General features: G+C 34.6%; 1 pseudogene; it reads right to left on the reverse strand.

The window, feature by feature from the left end:
* LOC113069457 (hyccin-like) overlaps positions 1 to 15783 on the reverse strand; it is a 31869-nt pseudogene extending 16086 nt beyond the window's left edge.
* Between the last annotated feature and the right edge of the window lie 6875 nt (positions 15784 to 22658).

The raw sequence follows: 22658 nt of genomic DNA on the forward strand, positions 1-22658 counted from the left end.
AATTGAAATTTAAAATACGAAAATAAAAGCCAACTCAAAATATCAATAAATATTATAACAGTATATAAATAAATTGAAAAATATTTAGCACACTACAAAATTACTAAATGTTAAAAAGTGAAAATATAAAAAAAGCTTACAAAAATATGAATAAATACTATAATATAATGTAGATAGATGTATAATAGTTCTATAAATAAAAAATTACAATGTTATGTAAACTAAAAAAAAAAAAACTCAACCGTTAGAGGTACAGGTTGTAGGACCTGCCACCAGAGGGCGCACTACCAAAAAAATAACAATCGCGTGGTTTGATGACGCTAAGGAGGAGTGTGGAATGATGGGATTTGTTGTCTTCTACCCAACCGCTGACGGTCATCAATGAAACGGAAAGATAAATCATGGATTTAACGCGAGTTCAATGATTTGCGCAAGTATATTACATATAAAGTCAATAACTAACATCATTGACAGGCGACGGCACTGCCCCCATGTTTAGAATGGGAATTTTCTCATGATTTATAAGTAGTTAGAGATATTGTTAGTAATCAGCTGGACAAAATATATAACATTAACATAGTGGTTTTTGGATATTTTACTGCAAATATCTTACAAATTGTACTATAATAGTACATAAATAATACTAAAACAACACTGACCAGTTGCACTAGGAACATAAGATATCAAAACTAAAGTGTGTAAACAGCCACCAACTATGAGCTCATTAACATATGCCCCGCCTACATTTAGAATTCTGAAACTCTCTAACGTTGGCCAATCGTAACAGAGCTCATTAACATATCTTAAAGGCACAGCAGCAGAAACTGCCTTAAGAGATTCAGAGTGAGTGAAAACATGGCTTAACCTTTGACCTCTTGCTCTAAATGAGGATGTGAGAGCTTCTGGCATGTGGTGAGCAAAAATCAGATTAACAAACATAGCGTAAAGCCAAAATTAAACACAGAGATGCTGTTTTTACTCCAGGGTTTCCCGCAAATTAAATCGGGAGATAACTGTACTGGTTAACCAGCTTCTGAAAAAGACACAGACTTTAACTAGTTAATTAAACGAGGATAAACAACTTATGGAAATATGATAAATGAAAAAAAGGTATATTAATTACATAGAAGCCTAAATGTGTTCATTTAATAAAAAGTAAGGTAAGGTATCACTTGGTCTAGATTTTTTTTTAACTGCTTAAATTAGCCGTTTAATCTAAATAGTTTTTGTTGTTGTTTTTTAATGAGCAAAAGAAAATCACGTTTTTTTGTTATTTAAATGCAAACACAGAGATATATATCGAATATCGTAAAAATGTACAATATCAATATATATATTGTTTTATACATCACAACATTTTAAAATGTTGAAAATTTTAAAAATAAACATTTTTATTTCATTTTATTTCGATTTTTTATTTTAACAGTTACAAACATTTCAATTTAAGTTACAAATACATTAAATAATTCAAATAAAAAACAATACAAATTATTTAAATTAAAATTACAAATTATTAAAAATAAACGATTATTTAAATTATTTAAAAACAATAATTACAATAAAAAAATGAAAATTATTTAAATAAATAAACAGTTTTTTTTCTATAACTGTTGCCCATCATTTTTAATGCCACTTATAATTAATTACATTCAACTTTAAGTAGCAAAACTTGCTTAATATCTAAATGGATATTTCTAAAAGATTCATCAGAATGATTCAAACCAGAAGCTCCAGAACACAGGAGTAATGACTCATTAAAAGAATCAAACACAAATGATTCATTTATTTGTGAATCCGACTAAAACTCATATTTTTCTTGTGGTGTGTTGCAAAAGATTCAATGTCACTGGAAAGACGACACTCCAAAACACACTATTGTTCAAGCTTTTGGGGTCAGTGGAAAAAAGTTAATACGTTTACTCATCAGGGATGCATTAAAATTTATTAACCGTGAGTCACTCGGGTCTCTTTAAAACCTCTAAAGCGTCTTGACTGCCATTAGTCTGCGCCTCTCAAAAGCCATTCAATTAGCACAGAAAGCAATCGACAGCGGAGAGAAAGAAAGAGAGAGGCTCTGTAAACACTCCTTCATTCACGGCTGCATTGATTAGCCTGAAACGCTACTTTCACTCATGGATTAATAAACTGTTGCACAGCTTGCGTGAGTCTCATCCCGAACACGAGCGATTGGATTAAGAGATTCCAGTGCCAGGGACGGCTTTCCGCTTCAGGAAAGGGATTTTGCCCTGGTTTCCTTCTATGGTGGTCGAATGGCCGGATTCAGAGCTATTTTAAACAATCGGCTCTGGATGGAGAATCAGCTGACGCTGCGGATTCAACAGCCCTCGTTAATCACCTGACGAGTCATTTGAGAAATTTAAATATGGGTGACCTTTGACCTGGTAGAGCTGGAAAGACGATATCTGTTACAGGACTGATCCCAGAACTGTAATCCACATTCAAAAGGATTAATGCAGACTAGAAGCTGGCAGATGGGAAACGAAGAGGAGAGAGAGAGAGAGTGTGTGTGTGTGTGTGTTTGTGTGTGTGTGTGTGTATGTGTGTGTGTAAGAGAGAGAGAGAGAGAGAGAGAGAGAGAGAGAGAGAGAGAGAGAGAGAAAGAAAGAAACAGAGAGTGAAAGGGATGCATGAATGGAAAGAGTTATAAAAGTAGGAGTGCTCTGACTGATCGGTAACCAATCAATATCAGCAAATAATGGCTTTGGGATGTTTGATCAGAGGTCTCTATAAAAGGCCGATCTCAAAGCGATCTCAAGCTGTGAGAGGTTTGTCACGACTTGCAGCAACACCAACTCAATCTCTGTCTGGCACGAGTAAAATAATTATAATGCTGATGATGAGGTACAGTTCATATTTCTTCATTAAATAACTTAAAGTATTCAGAAAACTATATGTGAGTCGTAAATAGTATGCGCTATCTCTCTTTCCCTCTCAAATGTGCAAATGGCTTCAAATCAGCACATCGGGTCTGCACAGCTGACACCAAAGCAGTGTTGCATCATCACTAAAGTTTATCATTTGCATAATTATAAGTCTTGCCAGTGATGGATGGATGGATGGTAGATGGAAAGAGGCAAAAAGGATGAATGCAAGGACGAAAAAAGGCAAAAAAGGATGGAAGGATGGTTAGATGGATGGACATAAAGAGGCAAAAAAGGGGAAGAAGGATGGATGGATGGACAAAAAGACAGAAAGATGGATGGATGGATGTAAAGACTCAAAAAAGAGGTGAATGGATGATGGAAAGGCACAAAAGGGATTGATGGATAGATGAAAAGAAGCAAAAACAAGATGGATGGATAGAAAAATTAATGGATGGATAAAAAAGGCAAAAAGGATGGATGGTACACAAGAGGCAAAAAAAGGTGAATGGAGGATGCAAAGGCAAAAAAAGGATGGATGGATGGATAGATGGAGAGAAACAAAAAGGATGAATGCATGGACGAAAAAAGGCAAAAAAGGATGGAAGGATAGTTAGATGGATGGACATAAAGAGGCAAAAAAGGGGAAGAAGGATGGATGGATGGATGGACAAAAAGACAGAAAAGATGGATGGATGGATGGATGGATGTAAAGACTCAAAAAAGAGGTGAATGGATGATGGAAAGGCACAAAAGGGATTGATGGATAGATGGAAAGAAGCAAAAATGAGATGGATGGATAGATACATTAATGGATGGATAAAAAAGGCTGGATGGTTCACAAGAGGCAAAAAAAGAGGTGAATGGAGGATGTAAAGGCAAAAAAGGATGGATGGATGGATAGATGGAGAGAGGCAAAAAAAGAGATGAATGGATGGATAAAAGAGCCAAAAAAGGGGTGGAATGATGGATAGATGGAGAGAAGCAAAAAAATGAGATGATGAATAGATGAATGGATAAAAAGAGGCAAAAGGGATGGATGGATGGATGAAGAGAGACAAAAAAGAGATGAATTGATGGATAAAAGGAGGCAAAAAAGGATGGATGGACGATAGATGGAAAGAGACAAAAAGAGATGAATGTATGGATGAAAAGAGCCAAAAAAAGAGATGAATGGACGGACAAAAAGAGGCAAAGAAGGATGGATGGATGGATGGATGAAGAGAGACAAAAAAAGAGATGAATTGATGGATAAAAGGGGGCAAAAAAGGATGGATGGACGATAGGTGGAAAGAGACAAAAAGAGATGAATATATTGATGAAAAGAGCCAAAAAAAGAGATGAATGGACGGACAAAAAGAGGCAAAGAAGGATGGATGGATGGATGGTTCAAAAGGGATGGATGGATTTGAAGTAGGGTTGGGCGATGTCTACAATCAAACATCGCTGATGATGATGGCATCGTCTGTCGGACCAACCCTAATGTGAAGAGGCAAAAAAGAGGTGATGGATGAATGATTGAATTTTAAGAAGGGATGAATGGATGAAAAGAAGGGATGAATGGATGAAAAGAGTCAATAAAGGCAGACTGAACAATACTAAGAGGACCGATGTCTTTCTCGGCTCATTATTGAATCAGACTGCCTAATTGAAGATTATTTACATAAAATGATCAATGAAAAACCTACTAAACAGCTGCATCTATGTGGCAAGATAAGTGAACAACTCGACAGCAACTTTTAAGTAAGTCAACTAGATGCCACCGGCTGAATTAACCACGCAACAGGAAACAGGAAGCAGCATCCATCAAACCACACGCCCCTGTGTGCAAACATTAAACATGCATCTCAGGTTCAGTCCAGAAAACCACCAAACATCAGACTCCAGAGCCAAAATAAACCCTCGGAGATCTGATCACAACACTTTATAACCCTAAAAACACAACCACAGATACAAGAACGAAATGTGATTCAGATTTCTGATAAAGTTTGCTGTGCTTGGATGTAGGGTTGATAAATTTGCAGAAGATGTAGAAATGTATCAATACTAATAAATGATAAAATAATAATAATAATAATAATAATAAATTATTATAATTATTAAATAAAAACTAAAATATTACTATTTTCATAAGGCAAGTATTTTTTTTTATTAGATAATAATTTTAAAGTTTAACTTATAATTCAGTTTAGATGAATAAATCAAATCTTGGGCTTTTTTCGTGATCTCATAACAACAACAGTTTATTAAAACATTATTTTGAATTTTATATGAATAATAAAATAACAATATTTTAAGCTATTATTATTATTATAATTATTATTCCTTAAACTAAACATAAAACTATTGTCATAATGCTATTTTTCTATTAAAATAAAAAGTACAACTACATGTAAATGTGTAAATGAACACAGTGCCCCACTTCACTTCAAAACATGCAATGCATCTATTTGATTAATTAAACTGCAGCACAACATTTCATTTAAAGCCAAAGTAGATTCAGATTGTATTTTGATTAATAGTTCTGCCCTGGTTAAAATACATTGCACAAGTACTATGGACTACTTTAAGCTGTAACAGGAAGGAAATTACTTTTTAAATGGTTTATTGGCGTTAACGACTAAAAAACCTTGAATATCAACACTAAAAACATGCATTTGTTTATTTCTCCAGCTAAAACAGCCTCATATCGCACCAAACTAAACTCGAGGGTTGAGAAAGAAAGCACATGCTGTAATATCCCTGAACACTTCCACATCACATCAGCAGCAGAGGAAAGTCGTTTCAGAGATGAACGAAGAGATTTTCTTTTGATGGAAAAATGCATTAAAAAAAATAAATAATAATAGTTGAGACCATGAAAGTATATTAAAGTAAACAGTAAGAAGACTTTCATGTTGAAAATTGAAGGAAGAAATAACACAAAAGTATTAATATAAACTACATGATTTATTATTAATAAATTTTAATGTTAATAATAATAATACAAAAAAATATTAAATTTTATATATATAGCACATCACTGATAGTGACGATTTTAATTCTGTGTTTTACCCGAAAATGAAAGTTCAGACATATTTAATTCAGGCTTTTACTAAAAATATATTTTAATTTATTTATTTTTTTAGCACTTTAAACTACACTAAATTAGAATGAGAAATGTTGCCTTGGAAATAAAGTTTTTCATATTTTATTTTATTCTAATTTAAGTTAACATTTATTTCAAGAAACAACAATGTTGTTTTATGGTTTTAGTTTACGATAAGAACCATGTAATTGTTTTTTTAAAAATCACATTATAACTCTAACTTTTGGCTTTGTTTAAAGCATTGTATCATGACATTAGTATCATTTATTAAATCAAATTGTGAAATTAGTTTATTGTTACACCAATAATATAATTAACTAGACCACTGTAATGATCTTTATACTGCAAAATTATCCATCAAGTTGTAAAACTTGGTTCACAGAATTTCAAAATTTCTGAATGAATCAAATCAAAAGTGCGTCATTACACCTAAATAAAATCACGATATGGACTAGTATGTGTAACTATTAAGGTGCAATTTAAATATGAGTTCTTCGTGACTCTGTTAATGAATGGTGCAGACACGAAGTTTCATTTATTCATTTACAAATAAACTGAAGCACGCATGACGCTCGCGGTGATTTCAGCATCTGTCATCTCACTAAATGAGAACGTAAACAACATCTCCAGAAATGCTCTGAAATAGCCTTCATGAGCATCTGACAATTTGATTTGAGTAAAACTAGGTCATATGACATACACAGAACTGTAAAGGTATTCACGGCAACACGTCAAAATAAAAGTCCGGTTTGATTTGAAGTCTATTTTTCAGTAGAATGTACATAGCCTACTAGGCTAATACTAAAATGAAACAAACATTATTTAATAATAGAATAATCAATCACACAACATTTCTTCCATGTTTAAATTTAATAGTAAAAAATAAAAGTTTGCTTAATTTTCAGTAATTAAAAGATAAATTAAATTAATGTTTCATGCCTTGATTTGATAAGCAGAATTTTTTTTATACACAACAAATTTTGAGGGGAAAAGAAAACAAGGCTTCTTTAAGAAAATTTTTATAAATTGTTTTATGCATTCAAATAATTAATCATGCTAAAACACAGAATTTGGTAACAATAAAAAAAGTGAAATTTCATAGGGCCCTAAACATGTTAAACTTTTATTAAGTTGATGTGTAAGTTTCATGGTTTTAATTCACAAGACTTTCTTTTTGATCAACAAACTTTAAATTTAACTATTAACTAAGGAATGGAGAAAAGTATCCAGAAAAATTAGATGCTCTGTTGGCATGTATGAGTGTTGCTGTCTGAAATGTCCAGATCTAAAAACACCATCAGCTGCCGGCCACAACCCAGATTTCTGAACAGACCAGCTGCGGATCTTCCTTTTCAGAGAAACACAAACCACAGAACACCTCAAATCAAATCAGTCTGGATCAAATCGCTTCAGGCAGACAACGAGAAAACAGAAACGGTCCGCTGAGACAGCCGAGATGTTGACAGAGGATGATTCAATCACTTGAACTCGCAACACTTTAGCATTCTCAGGAAAGGAAAAAAACCTGCAACCACAGTTTAGCAATCAAAAGGAGGAATTATTGCCTCATGCACTAACTTTTGCAAAGCCGGTTTCTTTAGAATCACGTGATCAAGTCAAACCCAAACACAGAACAAAACACCCAGCATTCAAAGTTATCCACAAGCCTTTATTCACTTATTACATAATTAGAATAATCCGACTATGATTTAATCAACCAAATGTAAATGTACAGCAGTTTTCAAAGCAGCTTTACAGAAAAGCATGATGCTTATGATGTTTATAATGTCTTAATATCTGTATGCCTTGTACTTGCATTTAGCAGATTAGAGGCGGATGATAATATAGTTCGATTTTGCGAAGATACAAGCAATCAAACGGTTGAGATTTGCTATATCTACTACTTTATTTGAGTGTTTTGTAAACTTCGGATAAAGTTGGGCATACTTGTATTTACATACACGACTTTAATTAAAGAGGCAGAAGAAAATCTAATTATATTTTGTGATAAAACTAAATTGCATAATAGTATACATTGCTTCAGTGATAGAAACGCAGTTTTAACAATTCAATTTAACACTTTTTTCCAGTATTTTACCACAGAATCAGTAAATAAGATCTAATACGATTATCAGACACAAACAGTTTCCATCCACACATTTATGGTACAGTATCAAACAAATACACTTTTTTTATGTGGTTTAAACCTCTTAAGTTTGAGTCCAGATTCAAGGCTGACAAGAACCACCCCACAAAACAAGATCTGATGAGAATTAGCTTAAGCGCAGTACTATGAGCTCCTTTTAACACATTTTACCACAACAGTACCACAAAATCAGCTGTACTATGAAAATCTAAAAAGCCATCAGACCGCCATTTCAAACTTAAACACGTCCCCTCGTGAGTTTCAAACAAATATAGTTTAATATGGTTCAAACCTCTTATATCGGAGTGCACTATTTCACAACTATTTAATGACGTCCAGACAGCTCACACACACACTCCCTCGAGTCAGCACACACACTTCAGTCTGCCGTTGAGTGTGTGTGACTCCCCCCTCCACACATACACCGACTCAAACCTTAACACACTCACATTCCTGACTATTCCTGTTGTATTTTGAGTGTGCTTACCGTGTAGAGTCCGAATGACAGAGGAGTATCCCACAGAGCGGCACAAGCCCTTCTTCATTTCCTGTTTCAAACCTTGGTAGCCCCGCCCACCCTCACAGACCCGGCAGCCAATCAGAGCGCGTGCCAGTCCGCACAAGGACCAATCAGAGCCCAGGAGGTTGGTTTTCAAGAGGGGTGTGAGGGAAACTGCCCCATCTGCTGTGACTGATGACACACGATTAACACAAACACACACACTTCACCACCGCAGAGAGGGAAACCAGCAGGATCTGACACGAGACGTGACCCGAAACAACCCAGAGGACACGCTTTTAATACATCCACAGACGCAGAAGAGCCCAATAAACACTTTCACGCCTACACATTAATAGCAGGAAACTCGGCTTCTATCAGCGCACTTTGAGCTGCAGAAGATACATGACTTTCACATGACACAGGACTAGTTTGGTGCTGCATGGTTGAATTAGTAAGGTAATGATGCTGAAAATACAGCGCAGCATCACAGGAATAAATTACAGTTTAACAGATATTCACATAGAAGACAGCCTTTTTAAATTGCAATAATATTTCCCTATTTTACAGCATTTTTGATCAAATGAATGCAGACTTGGTGAGCAGAAGACACTTACAATTAAAAAATAATAACAAATCTTACATGACACAAAATTTGAATTATAGTATATTACAATAATAAAATATATAACAATTTGAATTAAAAAAAACATATATATATATATATATATATATATATATATATATATATATATAATGGTTAATAATTATTTTCATGTTATGTCCAGTACCAAATAGATGGACAATACAAAAAAATAAATAAATAAAACTATACTATTATGTATAAATTAATTAAAACACACAAAGAAATGAATTTAGGCATCATGACTTCGTAATTCAAACAACTCAAAACACAGACAAATCTGTCCTTCAAAAATTGGATTAAATGATCCTCCAAACTGACACTTACATGCACCCTGACTTCTGGAATAAACCAAGACCAAAAAAAAAGAAAAAAAAAAAGCATATTTTTGTAATGCAGTCCAAATGACTGGCTTTCTCAAATGCATCATACACTATGGAGCATCAAGCTACAGCATTGATGCAACTAACTTTCTGTGATGCATGCGAGCCATCACCTGGACTATTTCTGTTTTAAGCTCAAATGCATGCGATTGGACTGCTTTCATCGATTCATGCATCTGTCGTCTACTCTCTCTCTCTCTGCAATGTTTTTTGTGTAGATGTGTCGTGATGGTCGTTCATGTGAGGCTGCTTCATCTTAAACATCAGCAGGAGGATAAAATGTTATTGATTGTCTTCACTGCCATTCAGAAAAGCTTTTTATTCCACTTACACAAAGTAGCACACTAATGGACAGCCGACAAAGAGAGAAACGGGGTTACTCCGGGCACGAGCAGCAGTCGTGCCAATGCAGAACAAGTTCATCTAACCTGAACGAACCCAGATCACCTTAAAGAAACAGTTCACTCGAAACTGAATGGTTAGAGACTCAGTCTGGCAGATGCACAATATCCACCTTGAGCAGAAAAATATAATCACACATTTTATAAACGCTAATGCTACTGGACTCCAAATGCTATTTAGAGAATTATGCAACCTGCACACGACGCAGCCGTCTGAGTAACATCAGAACAAATGTGTCCTGTCAGGAACATCATGAGATCCCCAACAGAAGCCATATCAACACATAAAACACCACTCCTAATGCATGTGAGTAAAGGCATGGGCTACGTCATGACGTGAGCAATCCTGCAACGCATTTACATTTTACATTCAAGCATTTGGCAGACACTTACATCCAAAGTGACTTAAAATGGATTCAGGCTATATATTTTTCTTATCAGTATGTGCATTCCCTTGTAATGCCCACAACCTTTGCACTGCTTACGCAATGCTCTACCACTGAGCCACAGGAATGCAAACAATGTTTCACTTCCAGTTTTTGCTCATTTAGCTTAAAAGCAGAAACTAATACACAAGACATCCTCTAAAACTGGGAAACACCATCATATAGGCCTTTGTTTCCCACAGTGAGTGGTTCCAGTTCAAGAGAACGACTCTGTAATGTTCTTCGTCATGTGTTTAGGATAGGTTTTGTTGCTGTTAGTAAACTTATGAATACTGTATCAAGCAATAATACACAAAACTAAACTTTGGAAGCAAACATAATTGTCTGAAAAAGGGATTGCCCAAGCTTTCTGGTAATTGCTGTATATTTCCAAGAATAATGCAATTATTCCCCCCCGGGGGTGATTCTAGGAAAAGTAAGAAAATTAAAAAATAAAACTCTGACCAATGGGTCATTGAGTTTCCATGATATTCTCAAGAAATTGTAGCAGAGACACAAATTTTGCCAATATGCAAAAGTGTTGCCCAAACACAAACTCACTTCTTGTGTGGCATCTTTGCCTGAATGTTTGCTATGTTTCTGGAGAATGGTGTCAAACACCAAAAACCCAATTTGTGATTTTAGTGCGGAAGGGTCTGAAGATGATCTGCACCAATTTTGATAAAGATTGGACAAGGATGTTTATTGCTGTGGTACAGTTAAGGTAATCGCTGAATGTTGCCAAACACAATGGCACAATTAACCCTTGTGATGTATTTAGGAAAAGCAAGCAAAGTAAAAAAACAAAACATTGATCATTTTTGACCAGTAGGAGCTGCTCTTATCAAATTGACATGATATTCACAAGCAATTGTCGCAAAGATAAACTGTTAAGTCAATTTGCAGAGTGTTACCAAAATACAAACTCACTTCCTGTTTAAAAAACAAAAGTGACTATAGTGTGATGTAAAAAGCTATCATGAAATAAAGTCATTTCCTTTCCATTTCCTAAGTTATTATCATTTTAGCTAATTTGCCAATGGGCCTTTGTGATGTGATTATTATTATTATTTAATTGTTCTTTTTAATTATTAAAGGGGGAGAAATGTTTAAAAAGCAGGGCATGCATACATACACTGGTCAAGTGAGAGATTTGTTTTTCATTAATAGATAAACTAAGTTCCATGTGGGTCATCTATTTTTCAATTGCTTTTCCTGTTGTTATGTTTTGTCCTGGTATTAGTTCAGTATATATTTTACTCGGGTATCAAATCGAAGTCAAAATTCTGATATTGTGTCAACACTCATGACAAGTGTCATTTAAATATGCAAAACTCTTGTGAAAACACAGGTCCACTTTCTATTTGGCACATTAATATTCATATAAAACACAAACAGTTTAGTATATCAAAAAGCTTTTCATTATAACAATATTTGACTAGCGTTTTCTTAAGTCTAACCGACCCAAGTTTGAGCATGATCAGAGGAAAGTGTAAAAATATAAAATGTAAGATGGAAATTGTAATCCCAGGGTGCATTTAATTAGAAGAGGAAAAACAATTATTTCTAAGCCACTTAGCTGAAAAGTTATTAACTAAAGCGTGCATGAGCTGTTGGTGGCACTTGAAGGAAAAAAAAAATCTCAGTTTTAATAAAGCTGCAGATAAAAGGCCAGCACAGATCTCACTTTTTCTCAGAGCCGTGGGCACGCTGTCAAATCTGCAATGACTTATAAAGCTCTTATTCTTAATGACAGCTCTGCGTTCGGGCTCTAAAGCGCTGGACCCCGAGGACGCTGGAGACGCTGTCGGTGACAATTACAATCACGTCTACATGCCTCTACTTCCTGTCTCTTCAGAGTGTATCATAATGATTTAAATTAGTGTACTTCCAGTGGGTTATGCATGTAGAGCAGAGAGTGGACATCCTACAGTAATAAAACATCACAGCGCAAACCGCACATCGTTCACACGTTAATAAGCGTCGTGAATAAGGTGCCACTTAAAGGTCAGACGTGTTAAAGAGTTAATTTCATCTCGGAAACAGCTTTGGATTGGTTAATCTGAAAATTTATCTTACAAAAATACACTGGCAATGGAAAAATTTACATTAAAATTCAACAACACCAAACGAATAGAAGAATTTCTACCCATCCAGAGTAATACATGCAGATAATTTCACACTATGGCTGGGCCATCCAGCTCAAAATATAAAAGTAAAAGGAATTTCCCACACTGCACTTGCCATTGACACAGATTTCACCAATCGATTCAATTCTGATTCACAAGATTTTGATTTGATTTGGATTCATTCAGACATATATTAGCCCCACATTACATGCACATCTCTCAACTAATGCTATAAACTACAATATGTCAGCTGGTGATAATTTTATAAAATCAGTCATAATAAAGTCTAAAATTAACAACGGAGTCTAAATGATTCAATTCAATTTCTATGATTATTGGATATATTATCAGCTTGCAAATAAAAACTGAGATGTATCCAAACATTACAATTGCACGTATAAGTGTTTTTAATACAGAACTACGTTTCTACTCTAATTTGTTGTTGAAATATATACATTTAAACAGTGGCTGTAATCAAACGTAATGTATAATTGAATAAATCTCTTATTAAAAAAAAACAAGACATCACTAACAGGTTAAAGAAAAATAAATTAACATGTGATATAGCCTAGTGTGATTATTTAGCAAATGCTGCTCTCTAGAGTTAGTGTTTTCTAGGTGACTAATGCATTTAATATTATATTTATAAGGAATAGATTATATTATCGGAACCGATAAAGGCTTGTAATGGCTTAAAAAGGGTATTCCCCGTAAGGTAAAAGGTTTTATTGACTTAGGGGGCGCTGTTGGCCAACTGGTAATAAACTGATAAGTAAAATACACAAATAACATTAAGATACTTGTGTTTCTGTTATTTTTAACAGGAGAGACTTGGTTTGAAAAAGGAAATATATTTTGATATCGGTATCGGTTATAAGCAATTAAAATATCTTGATTTTTTAGGTAAATTGAACATTGCATGACATTTATTGTCATCTTTGCACAGTTGAAACACTGCTTAAGCGATTACAAGTAGGGATGCACGATAATATCGGCACAATATCGGTATCGGCCGATAAAAGCTTAAAATGACCATTATCGGTATCGGCCGATATGAATATTTCTGCCAAACCGATATTCTCCAAGTGAAATAATTGACCTGTTTTTCAGATGTGAATGTCTGTCTACATTTGTAAAATAATAAATTTATGGTAGAATCAGTACAGAAGAGATACATGGATTTCTCTTGAGTAAAATTAAAGTTTAAATATATCAGTATATATTTGTATATATATCGATATCGGTATCGGCATCGGCCAAAATTATTTTGAAAATATCGGCATATCGAATATCGGCCAAAATCCAATATCGTGCATCCCTAATTACAAGAGACGTGATAGACTTCAGTAAGTTATACAGTTTCTCAAAACAACATTTATGGTTTGAATTTGGTGATAAAATTGACAGATTTTAAAAGCTCAGACATTGCTTGATTTCAAAAGTGAAGCACAATGCGGTTTATGATTATTGGACGGCAGGTGCATTACAAATGTTTAGTGAAGTTTCGAAACAACAGCATAGAGTAAAAGACTGATCTTGGGATTTAAGGATCAATATCAGTTCATCAACATGAATACAGATTACGACCAAGAAATCGATTCGGTCAACCCAGCCTTTATGACATTGTTTACACTCATTAAATCATTTTAATACACAAAAAATGTCACACAGAGACGATCTTGAAAATGTTGGAGTGATGAAGCACACAAATCTGTGAGTTTCGAATCGATCCTCTTTTGAAATGATTCATGGAAATTAATCACTTCAGCTCATTTTACAAAACCTCATATTCACTACTGATGGGATGCGATAAAAACATAAACTCTTTTTCATTGACAGAAATGTGAAAAGAAATAAGAATAAGCAATTCCCATTGTAAATATCTTATCTTATTTGCTACTATGCCTTTCAGCATCTTTAACAACACAAACCTTGCAAATCTGACCAAATCCGGTGATTCCAACCAGCCTATTTTTGTGCACAATATGCATCAGACTGTCAATAACCAAACCATAGTCATGCAATCTGAAGCCGAGACAAAAAACTGTCTCTGAAACCTATGACTGACGTTGATCTGCTCATATCTACTCCACATGCCATAATAACATCTGAACAGCTGTGTTCTTCACATGCCAGAAAGACACCAGCCACATCTGCACGCATCTAATCGACTGTCAGATAATGAGCGGACACGACTGTGATTTCTGCTCAGTGCATGACTCTTATCGCTTGATGAATGGATTCTCTCATTTTATTTTATAATCTCACTCCTTTAAAAACAGGCTGCTCATCTGTTATGCACTAACTGGGAGGAAGGTGAACTCTGTGTGTGTGTGTGTGTGTGTACACTTGTAACTTGCATTGCACAATTTGAGATACTTATAGAATGCATGTACAAATACTCAAACTCATAAGGGTGACATACATCCATGCATGCACACGGTGTGAATACAAATAAGCACTTAAATACCGCATGCATGCACACACATACTGTAAATACAAATAAAGCTACATGGATGGATGCATGCATGCAAATTTATACTCAAACAAAGAAAACCATGCATGCACACACCATCAAGCACTCAAATCCCATACACTTATGAACATGTACTCAAGCAGACAAACACTAATGCTCATGCATAAACACATAAAAGCATGCATTACTACACACCAGCAAGCATTTAAACACACACACTAACACAAACCCATGCGTACATACACTCAGAAGCACACATTTGTACGTGCATCTACGCGCGCGCGTAACGTTAAACACTTAAGCATTGACAGCTCGTACACAACTGTGTTGAACTGCTTAAAACAGCAAAAGCACAGTATGTCTTTCATCATCCCTAATCATCGAACATATCCACATCTGTTCCTGCTCATACGAAGTTTGCAAAGACACACATGAATAGGTTTAATCATCATTGATGCTTTATAAGCTCAGTTTAATCAGACACATGAGAACCGCAACGCCATCGGCGAATGTACACGAGACTCATTTAGAGCTCACATTAAGACTGTTTTTATATATATATATACTCACTAATCATGCTGTATGCACGGCTTTCCCCCGCTCGTCTCGTATATGTCTCGTTTAGTCCATTAATGCGCTGAAATAACTCAACACACGCAAGTCCTTCAACAGTACTTTCACACACTTCAGTCTAACATGAAGCGAGTTAGAATTTCTGATTGACATCGGTACGGGCCAGTGACGGAGGAGGATATAAACTCAAAGTCGCATCCACAAATAGCAGCCAATCAAATGACCTCGGAGGCGGGGCCTCACGATTTCCGCTAGCGAGGTAGATTGTATCTGTTGTAACCATAGACATATATAAATACCTAGACGCCTCATTGGCCGCTTTGAGACGTTGCCGCGATACGTAATGTAATTTGAATGTACATTACATGATATGTTGTTGTTTTATTGCTTTCTCTATGTTCAATCCCAAAATTTTTCTTTCTTTTTGTTTCTCTCTTTCTTGTGTCTCAGGTCAGAACACAGCTCATTCCCTTTGAAATACTGGGATAAAATCGAAATAATACATCTTTAAACACTAATAATTTACTATCGTTTAGAAAATGTTATAAAACAAGTAAATACAAATCAAAAAGTGACACACTTGTAGTCTGCTTTTCATTTTGATTGCCCTATAGCCTACAGATGAACTCCACAACAAATAATAACATGTAACTGATGAGGCTATGGATCCAGTGAAAATGAAAATATGCACTGATACAGTGCACAGTAGAAATATAGTAAAGTGATATTTTATATTAAAAAATATATGTAGTACAACTTCTGAGTCTTTCATAGAGTTGTTTTATAAACGCAGTTTTCAGATCGCCCAGCAAACACAGAACGTTGTGAGGACGTTGCCATTTCGTTAACTGCTAACTTCCCAGAAACGTCGTGGGCACGTCCTCAAAAGACGTCGCTAGTTGGTCCCATTGGGGACGTTGTAGCGACGTGGTCAGCTGGTCTTCAGATAACTTTTAATATTATTGCACTAGATGTATTATTATTATTAAGATACCATTTGAACAGCCTATTTTGGGGGAAATATAAAATAAAAAAAATCATCAAAAATATTAAAAGATGGCATCAATTATAGTTCATTGAACAATAATAAATGAAGTACCTGAAGCTGTACCTGTGTGTTGTTAAATAAATTATAGAAATTCATAATTTATTTAGCAAGGATTCTTTAAATTGATCAAAGGTGATGATAAAGACATCCTTTTACAAGAGATTTCTATTTCAGATAAATGCTGCTCTTCTGAACTCTCTATTCATCAAAGAAACCTGAAAAAATTATACTCAGCTGTTTTCAACATTATCATGATAAGAGTTTTTTTTCTTTTTTTAGCAGCTAATCAGTATAGTTTGCAGCACTTGGATCAAATAAATGCAGGATTGCATGGTGAACAGAAGAGACTTCTTTAAAAAAAAACATTAACAAGCTAACTGTTCAAAAACTTTTGACTGGTAGTGGATACTATAGGCAAATTTAATTTTTCTCTAATTTCTAGCTTTTAATTGGCTTAGAAATCTATAACTGCTGGACAATAACACGTAATAATGATTTACTTATATACTACAAACAATTTTTTAAACAAAATAAGGCAGAATAGTTTCTATACTGTAATAAATGCTGTGTCAATTAGCACTGTATTGTTCACATACTTTATTTATCACCTGTTGGAGATTTGTTTTGGACCTGAAAAAAACAAACCCGAAAACAACTGTTTTCATACAGCGATAGCTGGACGCTGTTGCCCATATTAGGAGATTCCTGGTATTACTTTCTGCGCGAGAGCACCCTCCGGCTTCGAGTATAAATGAAACACACTGCATTAAAGTTTAGCGCTCCGTGATGTTCATTTCGCCTTCTCGGTCCGAAAAAAACATCAGGCCATGCGCAGACTATGACTGTCTCTATGAGTTTAAATCTATATTTATTCACACCAGCTCTTGAAAACCTCTATACGAACACACTTGCCCGAAAAAAGTTCGGGGGACGATAGTTCCCTGATGATAAAAGTGGGGGGACATGTCCCCCGCGCAATCTACGCCCCTGCATAGAGGTTATTAATGTAGGCTGAAATATAGTGTTTTTTAATAGTTTAAAGGTGATCTTATGGTGCATTGCTCGTTAAAAGTTAGACTGTTAATATAGAGAAATATCATTCTAAATCATTTTTACTATTAAAATGCATTTACTTTTTAGGTCGAAGTTTTCAGATCGGCACTTCGGAGCATGTTCGCGACTCGGTTGATTCAGATCGGCACTTCGGAGCCTGTTCGCGACTCCGTTGATCCAGATCGAAACTCCGGAGACTGTTTGTGATTTTTTAAAATTCAGATCTGGACATCAAAGCAGGAAGTGTTTGTCAAACAGTTCATTAGAGATAACTGAATATTTGGACCTGAGGCTTGATTTGATTTTTAAATGATTTCAATGACAGGAAGTTGCATGTGTTGTGTTTTATGAATTGTGAATGGATTTATCAACTGAGAAATAAAGTTGTACAGAAATTATCATGAACTCTTCAAGATGATGATGAAAAGAAAAAAGCTAATATCGCATATAAAATTATATCCTCCTATATAAATTATATTCCTCCTCAGATGAGTATTTAACATGTTTATTATTGTGGGGCATTAGTGTGTAAGTGCTACACACACACACACACACCAGACAGAGTTTGAGATCAGAATGATTTTTTACCACATTAATAAATGACATTTTAAAGGAAAATGAAAATAGAAACCATTATTTTATTTTGATAAGTTTGAATTATTACTGATTTTTGACTGTAGCATCACTACCAAGAGCCGCGTGTCGACAGCAGGTGGCGCTGTTGATCTATAATCCCCTGCAGAGACACTGAAATACAACCTTTTTTGTTTCAAACAGATCATTGAACAATAATAAACAGTGGCGGCAATAGACAAATGTTACTAGGGGGGCAAAGGAGGGGCCACTATTTAACCAGAGGGGCACATTAAAAATGGCAACATATTTTATTTAAATGTAACGCAAATAAATACAAAAATTAATTCTTGAAAAAATCTACACAGTAATTTTACACAATCTAAACATGTTAATAAAAACAAATTACTATTAGTACTCTTATAAAATTCAATCAGGCAATCATACATTTCACAATTTAATATTTATACATGAATGTCAAGAATTCAGAAGTGTATATATTTATAATGCTTACTCTACACTACACAGAAATAATATACAACCATATAAATACCTAGACGCCTCATTGGCCGCTTTGAGACGTTGCCGCGATACGTAATGTAATTTGAATGTACATTACATGATATGTTGTTTTTTTATTGCTTTCTCTGTGTTCAATCCCAACATTTTTCTTTCATTTTGTTTCTCTCTTTCTTGTGTCTCAGGTCAGAACACAGCTCATTCCCTTTGAAATACTGGGATAAAATCGAAATAATACATCTTTAAACACTAATGATTTACTATCGTTTAGAAAATTTTATAAAACAAGTAAATACAAATCAAAAAGTGACACACTAGTCTGCTTTTCATTTTGATTGCCCTATAGCCTACAGATGAACTCCACAACAAATAATAACATGTAACTGATGAGGCTATGGATCCAGTGAAAATGAAAATATGCACTGATACAGTGCCCAGTAGAAATATAGTAAAGTGATATTTTATATTAAAAAGTATATGTACAACGTCTGAGTCTTTCATAGAGTTGTTTTATAAACGCAGTTTTCAGATCGCCCAGCAAACACAGAACGTTGTGAGGACGTTGCCATTTCGTTAACTGCTAACTTCCCAGAAACGTCGTGGGCACGTCCTCAAAAGACGTCGCTAGTTGGTCCCATTGGGGACGTTGTAGCGACGTGGTCAGCTGGTCTTCAGATAACTTTTAATAGTATTGCACTAGATGTATTATTATTATTAAGATACCATTTGAACAGCCTATTTGGGGAAATATAATAATAAAAAAAAATAATCAAATATGTTAAAAGATGGCATGAATTATAGTTCATTGAACAATAATAAATGAAGTACCTGAAGCTGAAAATGAAGTAAATGTATAATAATTAGTAAAGATGATAAATTTAGTGCTGTATACCCGCGTGTGAGGGATGCGGAGAAGTTATTATGATTTAATAACGTGTTTAATGAATTTGGTAAGTAGCCTACTGTATTCAATTTGTCCTTACATAGAGGTTATTAATATAGGCTGAAATATAGTGTTGTATTCAGGGGCGTCGCTAGGCCCTTTTTAGGGGGGCTTCAGCCCCCCTAAACTTATGCCCAGCCCCCCTAAAAATTATTTGATTAATTAATTAGTGATCGCTTCAGTCCCCTTTAAAATCTCATTTGAGACGGTGGCAAGCTGCATCAAGTTCCGGCTCCTCCCCTGATCTGAGTCTGCATGGATTCAGCGCGTTTTTCAATCCCCAGGGGCGCCGAGCAGAGCGAACATCAGAGAGTAGAAGGTGTGTGTGTGTGTGCGTGTGCGCGTGTGTGTGTGCGTGTGGTGTGTGTGTTCTCGCATCCAATACCAGTACGTCTTCGCTGCTTTCACTTTCAGCCTTTATCACAGTGTGACAGATGTTTTTTCTTCCAACAAAAATGAAGCGATTAACACCCATGAAAACATACTTTAGAAAACGATCATGATTTATTTTAATTTACTTTTTGAAATTGAAAACATATTATAGTGTATTTCGGCATTACATTATGCAGCCATGCAAAATAAATTATTAACGACACACATCATTGTCTGAAAGTACAAAATGGCACAGAGAGAGAAACATCATGTGGAGTTATTTTGTTTTCTATTATTAAACATAATTTTGTATTAAGTAATAATTAATCATTAGTGTATCATGATACATATATTAAAGTAAGAGTAAAGGGATCTGTGATTTTTTTTTTTTTTTTAAGTAATTGATTTATAGAAGTGGCAAATTGATAATGATGTTATTTTTAATAAATATAAATAAATATAGAACAGATTAAACATATTGCCAATAGACAATTACATTAATACATGTTTTGTCTATATTCTTAATGAATATTAGCTGGTTAGTTAAATGATTTGAAATGAAATAAATGTTCAGGGGCTGACTTGATGTATAACCAACCGTATTGTTGATTATAAAGGCTAAAAAGCTAAAAATTAATAATAATAATAATAATAATAATAATAATAATAATAATAATAATAATAATAATAATAATAATAATATAATAATAATTTATATTTCATTGTAGATGGATATACAACATTTTTTTTTGTTGTGCGGGAATAGGTCTGCAAATGAGCAACAGTCGGGTGAGAATAGAACAGACAGCCTCACACACACACACACACACACACAATACCACTGTGTTCCCAAGATTCATTGCAGTCATTGAACCCTTATGTTGTTTTAATATTCTGCCAATTTCCACGTACATTTCATAAAAAAAAGCAGTGGTATCATCAAAGGATAAACATGAATGTCCTAATACTGAATCAGGAAGTCTTTATTGTAAAAAAAAAAAAAAAAAAAAAAAAAAATCTACATTCCCAATTAAAATTTTCCAGTGACTGGTCACATCTAAAAAACTGTATTAGTTTTTTTTTTACAGTGTTATATATGGCTCAGTCAGTACTCCTACTCCCATATATGAAATACAGGGAATACAATGGAATAGTGGATTGCAATAAGGTTAGTAGTATACAACCCTACCCTAATAGTCAAATAATATTTTTTAATCATACCCTTATTGGGGGCTGAGCCCCCCTAAAATCAAAATCTTAGAATCGCCCCTGGTTGTATTTTTATAGTTTAAAGGTGATCTTATGATACATTGCTCCTTAAAAGTTAGGGTGTTAATATAATATAGAGAAAGACCATTCTTAATTATTTTTACTATTTTAAAATGCATTTATTTTTTACATTCTTTGGTAGAAGTTTTCAGATCGGCACTTCGGAGCCTGTTCGGGACTCGGTTGATTCAGATCGGGACTTCGGAGCCTGTTCGGGACTCGGTTGATTCAGATCGGCACTTCGGAGCCTGTTCGCGACTCGGTTGATTCAGATCGGCACTTCGGAGCCTGTTCGCGACTCGGTTGATTCAGATCGGGACTTCGGAGCCTGTTCGCGACTCGGTTGATCCAGATCGAAACTCCGGAGACTGTTTGTGATTTTTAAAAATTCAGATCTGGACATCGAAGCAGGAAGTGTTTGTCAAACAGTTCATTAGAGATAACTGAATATTTGGACCTGAGGCTTTTTTTTTTTTCTAACCTGTCGATTTGATTTTTAAATGATTTCAATGACAGGAAGTTGCATGTGTTGTGTTTTATGAATTGTGAATGGATTTATCAACTGAGAAATAAAGTTATACAGAAATGATCATGAACTCTTCAAGATGATGATGAAAAGAAAAAAGGTAATATTTCATATAAAATTATATCCTCCTATATAAATTATATTCCTCCTCAGATGAGTATTTAACATGTTTATTATTGTGGGGCATTAGTGTGTAAGTGCTACACACACACACACACACACACCAGACAGAGTTTGAGATCAGAATGATTTTTTACCACATTAATAAATGACATTTTAAAGGAAAATGAAAATAGAAACCATTATTTTATTTTGATAAGTTTGAATTATTACTGATTTTTGACTGTAGCATCACTACCAATAGCCGCGTGTCGACAGCAGGTGGCGCTGTTGATCTATAATCCCCTGCAGAGACACTGAAATACAACCTTTTTTGTTTCAAACAGATCATTGAACAATAATAAACAGTGGCGGCAATAGACAAATGTTACTAGGGGGGCAAAGGAGGGGCCACTATTTAACCAGAGGGGCACATTAAAAATGGCAACATATTTTATTTAAATGTAACGCAAATAAATACAAAAATTAATTCTTGAAAAAATCTACACAGTAATTTTACACAATCTAAACATGTTAATAAAAACAAATTACTATTAGTACTCTTATAAAATTCAATCAGGCAATCATACATTTCACAATTTAATATTTAT

Source organism: Carassius auratus, unplaced genomic scaffold (assembly GCF_003368295.1).
Source record: "Carassius auratus strain Wakin unplaced genomic scaffold, ASM336829v1 scaf_tig00001597, whole genome shotgun sequence".
Classification (NCBI taxonomy): Eukaryota; Metazoa; Chordata; class Actinopteri; order Cypriniformes; family Cyprinidae; genus Carassius; species Carassius auratus.